Raw genomic sequence first — 13,098 nt, 5'->3', positions numbered from 1 at the left:
ATGAAAAGCCAGCCTCAATCTGCAGAGAATGAGGACTCTCTGGAAACTGAAGGTTTGTTGTGTTAAGTGCAGTTAATACGAGCTCTTGTGCTGCTCGAAAATGGGCAGCAGAGTCTGGCCTGTGACATGCGCAGATTGATACGTTAGTCTTTTGCTTTTTTTCTTTCAGGATAACCTTGTAACATATTGAAACCTTTTAAGGATGCCAAGAATGCATTATTCCACAAAAAAACAGTAGACCAACATATAGAGTGTTTAAAATAGCATTTCTGGGCAAATTCAAACGCTTGTGGTTCTAGGACTCACATCTGTTTCAGTTTTTCCTCAGTTGTATATTGACCAGTATTCTTTATTGCAAAAACATATACTCGATTTAGGAGCGTCAGCATATTTTTTTCCTTCTCATCCTGGAGTGCATTTAAGATCTTCCCAATACAGGAAAATTAACAAAAAATTTATATATAGCCAGCGGTGAACAGAGCCATGTTCAAAATAGTAATTATGGGCTCAAATGAAAAGAAGACTCTTTAAATCTTTAGGCCCATGTATCTTTTCAGTTCTTTGAGCCGCTGACCTCCTGAGACCGCGCTGCTTTAGTATCCCTTGCACACCCTTTCTCGTACGATTTGCCAATACAATTTTCAGTTTGTTTTTGCAAAACGTTATCCAAGCCACCAGAATCATCAAATATGACACTCTAACAGGGCAAGTGCTCCACATAAGAGATTGGTGCTGGCTTTTAGAGGTCATTAGCAAAACGGCCCCCAAAGCCTGAGTGATCTAGAATTTAAACAGAGACAGCTAGAAAGGCACTTGTAACTTGAAGCATAGGATACAAATACACAATGAGGCACAGGTCTAACATACTGCATCATCGCTGCGAAGTGGACATCTAAACTATTTCTTTAAAAAAGTATTTGGTAATCTCCCCTCTGTGAAATGGTGAAAACCAGATGCCAATGCTTTGAAAGTAAGATGATGAAATGCATTTTTAATACAGTAAACATTCGGCAAGGCAGGAATTAAAACTTAGGAAAGTAAGTCTTCCAATTTACCTATTTACACAGATTTTACATTTAACTCTGACGATTAGATATTTTAGTGAAACATTTTGCTAGCCAACTTTAAGTGGATGTGGAATGATTAAAGATTGGTAGATTTTTTTTAAAAAAGTATCTATTTTAATCTAGAAGATTAAATTAATGTGCTGTCTCAGTATTTCAAAAGCAAAAATCGAATGAGGAAAATTGCATTTTAGACCAGTTTTACATGCCGTGTACAATTTGCTGGGCTAGAAATAATCTTTATCTTATTTATTTTGGTTATACCTTGTACTACTTTTCTATTAAAATCATTTTATGAAATCAGCGCAGTCATGTGCGTGTTTAGCAGCACTGGTACTCGTGGCAGTTGAAGTTTGATGAGGGACTGCGTGATTATGGCTTAGGGAATCAGGAAAAAAAATTCCCATTTCAGGCACGTAGATGATGTTATGGTTGAATCTCAAGGATCTATGGTGCATTTTAATGCTCATCTTCTTGTGCTTCTTGCTGTTTTTCCCCACTTGTTATGCTGCTACTAATGTATAAGAGAATTGTACTGGGAGATGATTATTCAGTGTAGGCTTTTTTTTTTGCACAGTGACTGGGGATTCTGAAGGAATTCCAGGGCAAGAGAAGAAAGACAAGACTAATTTGGGGAGAGGAAAGAAAAGTCCTAGCTAAACAGACAGAATCACCTGGAACACTGCGCTGTCTGCCTTCGGCATGTCGCCGTGGTGGCCAGCCCCGGTGTCTAGCCGAGGTTTCTCCACCTCAGCGCCGCTGGCGTTTGGAGTTGATGGTTCTCTGCTGTGGTGGCTTGTCCTATGCGGTGCTGAGCAGCATCGCTAGCCTCTTCCCGCTAGATGCCAGTAGCACCCCCCATCTTGACAGGCAAAACTCAAAAACGTCTCCAGACGTCACAGAATGTACCCCAGGTAGCAGAATCAGCCCCAGGGGAGAGGCAGGGCTTTAGACGGTGGGGCTGAGGTTCTGAGCACCTGGGGACCGCAGGCTGACCACAGAGTGGACTGTGCTTGCCTTGGTTGACTGATGAGCCTGAGAAGTGTCCCTTACCAGCTTCCCCATGGACAGAATGGAGATGTCATATCCTTCACAGGGCAGCCTGGCTCAGTGGTTAAGAACAAAAGGTCTGGGGCCAGGCTGCCTGGGTTCAAATCCTGGTACTGCCATCAGCTCGGTCACCTTGGGAACATTGTATACCTCTCTGAGCATTTGTTTTTAAAATGCGAGACAGAATCACACTGGAGGGTTCTTGTGAACATAAAATGAATTAACATGCCGGGAGTGCTTACAGCAGGTTCGAATACACAGCAAGGGCTCACTGTATGTCAGCCCAGGAGGATGGAGTAAGTCTGAAGACTGAACCCAGGAAGCTTGGGCTTGTGTCATTTAAAACACCGGCCAGCTCAGTGCCAGGAAGGCCCCATCCATGCTTGGGGGAGGTTGCAAACTGCGGCCCTCTGTCTTTGTCTCATTTCCAGATGTGTTTTGTTTGACTGGCAAAGCATTAAAAACATTCTCAAATAGTTGCAGCACTTAAAGGATGAGTATTTTCACATTCAAATCTGGATTTCTGGCTTGAAAAATGGGAAGAGCTGGCCACCTGGATACCAGGTATCACAGGCCACCTGCAGCGCCCCAAGCAGCCACGGCCCCTTAGAGATGGGAGACAAGGCTAGGCACGAATGAGCCGTCTGTCTGCGTCACCTGATGACCCCCGAAGGCTCATGCACCCGCCATGGTTTTCCCGGATAGTCAGTTTCTCCACCTCACTTTCATTGACATTTGGGGCTGGATGACTCTCTGTCGTGAGGGGTTACTGTGTGCGTCGTACCCCACCACGGCTCTTGCCTCAGAGGCCCTGACCATAGCTGCTCACAACAACAGTTACCCCTTGATGCCCATGCTGCCAACTCCACTCCGTGCTAGATTCAAGAGGCCTGAGAGTCACAGACTTCATCTCACTCTTCCAGGCAAGCTTATCCACACGGATATGAGTATCACCCCCATTTTACAGATGAGGACACTGAGGCCGGGAGAAATTAAGTCACTTTATCAGTTGTCTACTACTGAATATCACACCATACTCATGCCAAAAAATTAGTGGCTTAAAACAATAACCACTGTATTTGCTTAGGATCCTGTGGGTCAGCGATAGGGGCTGGGGTAGCTGTGGTGCGGCACGCCCTGCTGCTGCTCTTACACGAGGCCTGGCAGATGCGGGGGGCTGTGCCTCGATGGCCTCACGCACACTTCATGGCCCATTCTGGCCACTGGCTCGGCCTCTCTCTCCATGTGGTCTGTCTTCAGGAATAAGGGCTAGCCTGGCTCTTTCACACTGTGGTACCATATGCCATGAAGGGGACACCGGAAGCTTCAAAGCCTCTTGAGGCCTGAAATCCAAAGTTACACGACAACCACAGACACAGAGGGCCGACTATGGGACTTGAGCATTCCTGGATTCTGGTATCCCCGGCGGGTCCTCAAACCAACCCCCACAGACAAGAAGGAATGACTATTTGTCACTTTTGCTGCATTTACTGGCCAGAGCAAGCAAGCCCAAGGACAGCCCAGATTCAAAGAGATGAAGAACTAGACTCCACACCTCCATGAGAGGAGCGGCAAAGCTGCATTGCAACTGAGTTCTGTAGAGATTGGGAGAAGCTGCTGAAGTGTCCTTCCAACAGGACCCCCTGGGCCAAGATTCCACAGTGTTTGAGCGGTACTCCACCCCCCACCCCCATCTCCTGTGACAGTACCTGCAGTAGGATGCCCGTCTCTCACTCCCAGAAACCCACCGTAAGCATGGTACAGAGGGTAGGACAGAGGATTTGGAGCCAAGAAAACCTGATTCCAAGCTTTGTTTCTATTAGCTGTGTGTCCTTTGACCACTTACTTGATCTTTCTGGGCTTCATTCAGTTTTCCTAGGTGTAACATAAGGATATGTGGGAGGGAGTAGGTAAGGACTGTTAATCATGGAAGTAAAGGGCCCAGCCCCAAGTAGGACCTCAAGCAGTGGTAGGGATGGCGGTGGTGGTGATCACTGGCATGGGGAGAAGCCAGCCACATTCCCATCACCAGCTCTTGATGACTCATGAGCCTCCCTGATTCAGCAAATTGCAGGGCGCTCCCTTCGAGGCACTAGGAGGGGGCTCCTGAAGATTCTCGATCAGGCTCAGGCTGGGGAAGCAAAGGGTGGGGAGTCGGAGGATGGGCTCAGGCTCAGCTCAGACATGCCAAGTCCTCCCCCATCCCTGGGAAACTCTGCGGAATGTTTTCCCATGTCTCAGGAGAGACCTATGACATGAGCAGGGTGGGGACCTACCTCCTCTTTACAGAGCAAGATTCTGAGCCTGAGAAGAGCAGCCCTGGGCTCCTGAATCCTCAGCACACCTGCACCACACCCCACTTTGCTCCCTGTGGGTCGCCAGCTGCGCCCCCGTGGACAAGCCCCTGTGCTTCCTCTGGGCCTCAGTTTCCTCGTGTACAAATAATAAGACCTGTGCAACTCACAGCACAGATTTACTAGCAACTGTTCCCACTTACTGAACACATGTCCTAGGTGGGGTTTTCTGTGCGGTTTTTTGTGGGGTATTTTTCATTACATTATTTTGTTTGATCTCATGGCATCCAACAAAAAGGGTTACTCTTTCCATTTTACAGAAGAAAGAGAAGCTCCAGAAGATTAAGTGTCTTTCCCAAAACTATAGAGCTGGTCAGAAGCAAAGCCAGGTCTCTGATTACAGAGCCCTCGTTTTTCTCCTCTAGATGACAGTGCCTCAGGGTTAGTGGGAAGAGAAAAATGGAAGGCTAAGAACACTAGAAACCTAACATTTCATTCCTGACCCAGTCATTTGTCCCACTTTTCGAGCTGAGACCACCTCAGAGTTCCTCCTCTAAGCTCTCACACTTGTGCCGGGGAAGCCCCAGTGGGCATCAGACAAGGTGCACTCTGCACACGAACCAGGCCTTAGAGTCCCAGACCCCAGCTTTACGACCTGCCCGACAGAGCTTTCACTGTCTGGACAGTGGTCGTACTATGGCCACCACTTTGCTGTGTGACTTTCAGCAAATCCCTTCCCTTTTTGGGGGCCTTATTCCCTGACATGTGCACAACGGTTTGGATGGGTTCCCAGGAGTGAGTCCCATTTCCTGTTCTGCAACATTGTGTCCCAGGAAATTGATGGTATACAGAGGTGGAGAACCGGATCTGAAACCCTGATATTTGGGAATAAAAGGAATACAAATGAAACCCGGCCTCTGCTGCTTTGGCCCAGCAATGCTGTGATGTCAGGAAAGCATCTCTTTGGTACATCCCTCTCCTGCACGCACCCTCACACCCACCACGTCCTGTCCAGGTGCCCCATCCAGCACGAGGTAGAGGCTCACGGAAACTGTGAGCTTTGGAATCAGAAACACCTGCACAATCTTAGGAAAGTTTTAAACTTTTCTGAGCTTTCATTCACTGTGCAAGGGGCAAACCCTCCTTGTGGTGCAGGGGTTGGTGAGATTACACAGGAAAGGGTTCCTGCAGTGACGGGCACATGATCACCACTTGGTAAATGGAGGCTATCATGTCCTTATCTTAATCTGCAAGCCTGGACCCCTTCTGCCCTGGAGAGAGAAGCCTGATAAATTATTTAGTGGCTGATCACTCATAGTTAATCCCATATACTCCCTGAGCACATTGTCTCATGAGTGTTTTCTGGAAGAAGAGACTGAAAGGGGCAATTTTTACCCCCACCCCCCAACTCTCCCCCCAGCAGTCTTTCGAGAGGAATTTCTGGTGTCATCAAGGTGAATTTCCCCTCCCAGGGCCTCCCCTGACTTCTATAATCAGGCTATGCCTGGAGGCTGGCTGCTTCTACTCCTTCACTCCACCTGCCGCAACGACGCATGTTCTACGAAGCGCAGAAAAGTAAGACCCTTTGGTGCCTCAAGCTGCTCCAGGTCTACCTCAAGGTCTACTAGGAGGTGCACCGGGGGAGCTGGGGATGTGGTCGGGACGCTGAATCCCAGGGAGCCTCCCTGCGCTGGCCGAGAAACCCCACTCCACACAGGTTCTCAAGGAGCAGTTTAAAGCACTTGAAGCCGGGTCTCCCAAACCAAGAAACCAGTTCTGAGTGTTTTCACCTCTCCCACTGCTTCGTCCTCAATTTCATTAGGGCAGTTTGTACATCCACTTAGAGTGTAATGTGATTGAAATGGTGACGTAACTGAAATGCAGTTCCTCAGCGTGCAGAGCGGGAGGGGAACGCGGGGACATTGCCAGCCCCGCAGGAGGGTTCAAGGCCGTCAGCTGTGCTGTCTGGCCCGGCGGGGTGGGAGGGACTCCTCTTGGCCCCCTTCCCTCCTCACCCCACAGTCACTTTTCCTCCTGGACACTAAGCTCTCGCGGAGTCTTCGGCTGCAATAAGACACACTTGACCACAAGGCTCCAAGTGCAGCCAGGGCGCGGGAGGAAAAAGCCAAGCCCGTTGGCCGCCATCTGCACGGCTGGGTGGAGCTGATAGTGTGCGACCTGCTTTGTGGCTTTCCTTTTTGTTTTGGCTTTGTAACTAAAACAGAGCTGATGCCTCAGAGATGGGGTGTTCGGTTTCAGTTTATCCACTATCAGTGTTCCCCGCACATTTTGTGTGTGTGTGTGTGTGCGCACGTGCACGCATTTGTGTGTTGGGGGTTTGTGTCTGAATGCTCACCATGTCTCACTAGGTGACCTCAGGCATGTCATTTTCAAGTATCACTCTCCTTATGTGTTAACACTAAGCTGGTGTTCCTGCCTTGCATAATTAATTAGGCGATGTATCTAGATGTATCTACACGGCCCAATACAGGAGCCATTGGCCACATATGGCTATTTAAATTTAAGTTAATAAATAAAATAAAATTTGTGGTCCCTCAGTTGCACTTGCCACATCTCACATGCTCAGTAGCCACATTTCAAAAGTTGACAGTGTAGCTCCAAGACCTTCCAGCCTGGAAGCACTGGTCCAGAACCGCGCCTGTTCCCATCAGATGCTCAGGAGGTACCTACGGGAGGAATGGCGGCCTCCATGGTCTTTAACCAGCACCACCACCAGTGATCAAGAGGGGGCTGAATTAAATCAGAGAAACATCTTACCGAGAGCGGTTCCCCCCCAGAATTTAGAATTTGAAACTCACAGAATGGCCGTCTTGTTCTGAGGACCCTGTTTCTTGTGTGTGTAATGTCCAAACGTGGGAAACGCTCCACAGAAAGGCAGCTGCCACCCAAGAACAGCAAAGACTGCAAAACGCAACGAAGAGGCTGTAACATGGCAGGTGTTCAGAGCGCCAACGGGTCTGGACCATGTTAGGTAAGGCTCTCATGACTGCAGTCAGAGAACCCATCTCCAGCTGGAGGAGACAACAACTTGTTGGAAGATGCTACAAGGTCTCCTGGAAGCCAAGGAGGTCTCAAGCCACTGGGGCGGCTCTGGGGACCTCAGATCAGAAATGTGTGAATTTGCCCTCTGCTGTGCTTTCCAAATTGACAGAGCTCCTGAACCAACTAGGACATTCATTATGTACAGAGCCCAGGGTCCTCCCTTGGACGTGCAGATTCCTTACGCTTGGAGGGAGTCCTGGGATCTGCTCTTTCCTAGGCTCCTCCAGTAAGACTGAAGCAGTCCTCCGGGAACCTGTGCTCCAGATCTGCGCTCCCAGCCCTCCTAATCTGTGCTTCTAGGAATCTCACTGCCAGGTTGAATGCTACGATTCAGAGTGAGGATCCGATTAGCCCACTTGTCTGTCAGCACAGTTGTGGGCTTGGGAGGAAGGGGAGTGGCGTTTCTTGGCTCAAGACTGACTCCTGGGGTCTAAATTCCTAGAACTACCAAATGACCGGGCAATCCCACTTCTGGGTCTTTATCCAAAAGAATTAGAACCGGGATCTCAAAGAGGCATCTGCACTCCCATATTCACTGCAGCACTATTCACAATAGCCAAGATCTGAAAACAGCCGCAACATCCATCAAACAGATGAACAGATGATGAAAATGTGGAATATACACAAATATTATTCAGCTTTTTTTTTTAAAGAAGAGGAAATCCTGCCACACACGCCAACATAGATGAAACTGGAAGACAGACGTTATGCTAAGTGAGATAAGCCAGTCACAGAAGGAGGGATACTGCATGATTCCGCTTACAAGGAGGCACCCACAATCATCAAACTCATAGAAACACAGACTGGATGGGGGCTTGCCCAGGGAAGGAGTCGGGGAGGGGAGACAGGGCGTTGCTGTTCAACGGGTATAAAGTTTCAGTCACGCAAGAAGAATAAATTCTGGAGATCTGCTGCACAACACTGCGCCTGTAGTTAACAATACTGTACTGTGCACTGAAAATTTTGTTAAGAGGTAGCTCTCATGTTAAGTGTTCTTACCACAATTTAAAAAAAAGAAAGAAAAAGAATGGAGAGAATTTTGATGAGGTGTTCAGAGAGCGCAGACACCGCTCCTGAGGGGGAAGTGCCATTTCAGGGCTCTGTTTTGTGCCGTCTGGGGTGGTAAGGCAGTCTGTCCTGCCGTCATAGATAATAGTACAAAGAGCTGTATTTTCTTTTCTTTGAGGGGAATCCTTTGAAGAAAACATTTCTCTTACTGTTTAATGTGTGTGCTGTTGCTTTTGCAGCTTTTCAGTGACAAACTTAAGTCTGGAGAACATGTGATTTTTAAAGGGTGCTTCACGTGCCTGACTTAGTGACATCCAAGGAGCTGCACTGCATCTCCTTTTTGCCCTTAGACTAAATGTTTGATTTCATTATGGAAACGAATGGGTAAAACTATCTGCGTGTGCATGTATCTGTGCGTATGGAAAAGTCTGAACTGAACAGCAGTGCACTGAAGTGTTCGCAGTGACAGTTTTTCATTTTATTCATCTTTTCGTTCTAAGTTTTCTATGATGAAAATGAATTTTTTGCAATAATTAAAGGTCACTTTAAAATATAAAAATGGATTCATGAAATAATGGTTGACATACGTGTCAGTCTCTCGTAAAAAGTGTGGAAAAGGATCTCTGAGGGCTCCCTTCATGCTTGAAGCTGAGAGAAGTTTCAGTTTTCAAGGGTGGAGAATTGCTCCGGAGCTTGGCAACTGATACCACCCTCCTCCCTCCCAGGTGACGGGAGCAGGATCTGCTAGGCTAGATCCCGGGAGTCTGATTCTCAGGGAGTTTTTTCTTTGTACCTGGGACAGTGCTCAGTGCTAACAATTATCGACAAGTGTTGAAGCAACGAATGAAGAAGGAATTGAAATCAGACTTGCATGGTGAATGAAGCTTGGGGAGGAGGGAGAATCAGAAGATGTTTACCTGACACAGGGCATCTGGGTTCGTTTAGGTTTCTGACCTGGGGCTGGAAGAGCAAGGGGCTGCTGACATGTGGCCACCCTTGGCATCCAGTGGGGGCACTGGAGGAAGCGTGCCCAAGGGCAGCAGCAGTCGGCCCCCTCAGCCAGCGGGGAAGGGAAGGGAAGCCGCGGTAAGCTTCAGAGGATCCTCCTGTTTGAGGCAGGAGGCAAAGGGGATGGCACGCGCCCAGCGTGGTGCTGCATCCTCAGTCGGGGGGGGTGCACCCCCTTGCTTTCATCAGAGCTGCCCCTTTCTGTGGATGGGTTTTCTCAATGACTTGAAGACAAATGAATTGATGGCATCTTACTCATTTCTTCACTTGCTACCTTGCTGGCAAATGGAAACTTTTATTATTATATAGAGTCTCAATCTATACCAAATAACATTTTTCCCCACAAAGTCTGTTGGGTTTGGCGTCAGTGTGGCTACCGTCATCTCCTTTTGGCTGGTACTTATTTCTTTCAATCCTTTTATTCAACTGCTTTGCAGCTTTAGATTTTGAGTGTTTCTTTTAAATATTCAGAATTGGATTTTTTTTTTAACTCTGACATTTTGTTTGTTTGTTTTGCTTCTTTGGTGGGGGGAGGAGGTAATTAGATTTATGAGAAGTCCAGCCTTTAGAAGTTCTTTTAGTGAGTTGGTGGGAATAGTCTTAGTTCGAAAAGTTTTCTTGGGTATGAAATGATAATTATTCATCCATTCTATTGACTCACAAAATATTATGATTACCAAGCTGTGTTCTAGACACTGAGGACTCAGGTACGAGCCAGGGTAGACTCTTATTTCTGTTCTTGTGGGATTAACCAGACAGTTGGAAAATCAGACAGTCAAACCATTACACAAATAAATGTGAAAGTGTAATTGTTGCTGACATGAAAGGTTCATGGTGCTCTCAGAGTTTATAATAGGGACCTTGACCCAATTAGAGGAATCAGGGAAGGTTTCCCTCAAAGAGACAGAAATTGAGCCAGGGATTAAACTCAAAACTTGGTGAGTAAGCAGGGTGTATCTTGGGCAAAGGCAGGGCTGGAAAGAATGTAGCCAGGGAAGAGTATTCCAGGCATAAGAAACAGCACATGCAAAGGCCCGATGGTGGTCTGGCATCCGTGAGAAGCTGAAAGATGGCCAATGTGGCCAGATGACCAAGAACGAACGAATGGCGGCCAACTGGGCTGAGAAGCTCAGCTGGGGTTATGAAGAGCTTGTAGATTCTACTGAAAAATTTGGGCTTTCTACTAAAGTGATCTATTTCTATTTGTAATTCATAGCAGAGAAGTTGAAGGAAGGAGAGAAGGAAAGAGGAAAGGCAGCCAGCCAGACAGGTTGATTCCCAAGGAAAAGACAAGACCCACTGTAAAGCACAAGGCACTTGCTATCAAAGTCCTCCCTCCAGCAGTCTGTGGCCAGACCATCTAAGCTCCTTGTCTGGGGGATTCTTGAAATGGATACACCTTGCTAAAGCTCATTTTATCAAAAGGAGACAGATGGAAAATCAACTGCTTCTTGACTAATTTTTCAAAATATTTGGTAAGAAGTAATAAAGTTAGTGTCAGCAATCTCCTGTTCCATTCTCCACTCAGGTCCCTGCTCTGTCCCTTCCCAAACATACAATAGAGAGAAGACAGTCCGTGGTGCTGGGAAAACTGGACAGCTGCATGTAAATCAACGAAGCTAGAACACTCCCTCACACCATACACAAAAATAAACTCCAAATGGCTTTAAGACTTAAATATAAGACATGATACCATAAAACTCCTAGAAGAGAACATAAGCAAAATATTTTGACATACTTTGAAGCAGTTTTTTTTTTTTTGGTCTTCCAAGGGAATATAAATAAAAGCAAAAATAAACAAGTGGGAACTAATCAAACTTACAAGCTTTTGAACAAAGGAAACCATAAACAAACTAAAGGACAACCTATGGAGTGGGAGAAAATATTTGCAAATGATGCGACAGAAAAGGGATTAATTTTCAAAATATACAGACAGCTCATAAAATAGACTTTACAAGCTCAATAACAAAAAACAAGCAAACAGCCCTTTCAAAAAATGGGCGGAAAACTTAAATAGACATTTCTTCAAAAAAGACATACAGATGGCCAACAGGCACATGAAATGATGCTCAACATCACTAATTATCGGAGAAATGCACATCAAAACTACAATGAGATATGAATGCACACCAGTCAGAATGGCCATCATTAAAAAGTCTACTAATAATAAATGCTGGAGAGGGTGTGGAGAAAAGAGAATCCTCTTACACTGCTGGTGCAAATGTAAATTGGTGCAGCCACTATGGAAAACTCCATTTAGGTTCTTTAAAAACCTAAAACTACAGTTGCCATATGATCCAGCAATTCCATTCCTGTGCACATATTTGGAGAAAACTCTTAACTAAACAACACATGCACCCCAATGTTCATAGCAGCACCATTTACAATAGCCAAGGCATGGAAGCAACCTAAATGTCTGTTGACAGATGAGTGGATAAAGAATGTGATGTCTGTGTGTCTATACACACACACACACACACACACACACACACACACACACACACACACGATGGAATACTACTCAGCCATAAAAAAGAATGAAGAAATGCCATTTGTAGCAACATGCATGGACTTAGAGAATATCATACTAAGTGAAGAGAGCCAGAAAAAGACAAATATTGTATGATATAATTTATATGTGGAATCTAAAACATGATACAAATTAACTTATTTACAAAACAGAAACAGACTCAGACACAGGAAACAAAATTATGGTTACCAAAGGGGAAGAGGGTGAGGGGAGAGAGAATTTAGGAGTTTGGGATTAGCAGATACGAACTACTACATATAAAATATTTATTTATTTTATGGAAGTACTGGGGAATCCCCCTAGAACCTCCATACTTGAACCAGGACCTTGCACATGCTAGGCATGCACTCTACCACTGAGCGATACCCTACCCACCCATGTATAAAACAGATGAACAACAAGATCCTACTGTACAGCACAGGGAACTACATTCAGTGTCTTGCAGGGAGAGATCAAGATGGCAGAACAGAAAGACAAAGACCTCACCTCCTCCCACAAATACATCAAAAATACATCTACATGAAGAACAATTCTCACAGAACACCGATTGAACACTGGCAGAAGATCACATACAACCACAACTGTAAGAAAGACCACCACATAACTGGGTGGGACAGAAAAAAAAAAAAAAGAATCGAGATGGGACGTGAACCCCTGGGAGAGAGCTGTGATAAGAGGCAAGGCTTCCTTACCCTGGGAACCCTCTTCAGCTGCTGGGAAGTCAGGCAGGACAGGCAGGGAGCTTCAGAGGCTCAGAGGACAGTGCAGCAGCCAGCTCGCAACCCGCAGAACAGTGAGAGTCTAGCACAGACTGTCCTGGCCACGTCGCTGCAGTCCCCAGCCAGAAACATGCATCTGCTGGTGTGTGCAGGGGCTGGGCGCTGCAACTTGTGGGGGAAGATTAGGGTTGGCTGTGTGAAGACAGCCCAAAGGGGATAAAGTGTGGCCTGGGCAACAAACTGGGGGTATACGCAGGATGGGAGCTGGGTCCACCACTGAAGCCCCATTGTTAATGTGCCCGGGAAGGGTGGGTGGGGCCCAGACACCAGCCTCACTCTCTGTGTGCTCACATTCGGCCTGG

General features: G+C 46.6%; 1 long non-coding RNA gene across 3 annotated transcripts in view; it reads right to left on the bottom strand.

Moving 5' to 3' along the window:
* The window catches only part of LOC107033211 (uncharacterized), a 45,269-nt gene that overhangs the window by 9,553 nt on the left and 22,618 nt on the right, over positions 1-13,098 (bottom strand). The gene's annotated exons all lie outside the window — the stretch shown is intronic.

Source organism: Vicugna pacos, chromosome 17 (genome assembly GCF_048564905.1).
Source record: "Vicugna pacos chromosome 17, VicPac4, whole genome shotgun sequence".
In the NCBI taxonomy this organism is placed as follows: domain Eukaryota; kingdom Metazoa; phylum Chordata; class Mammalia; order Artiodactyla; family Camelidae; genus Vicugna; species Vicugna pacos.
Note: the sequence above shows the minus strand (reverse complement) of the source record. Positions and strands in the feature narration are given on the sequence as shown.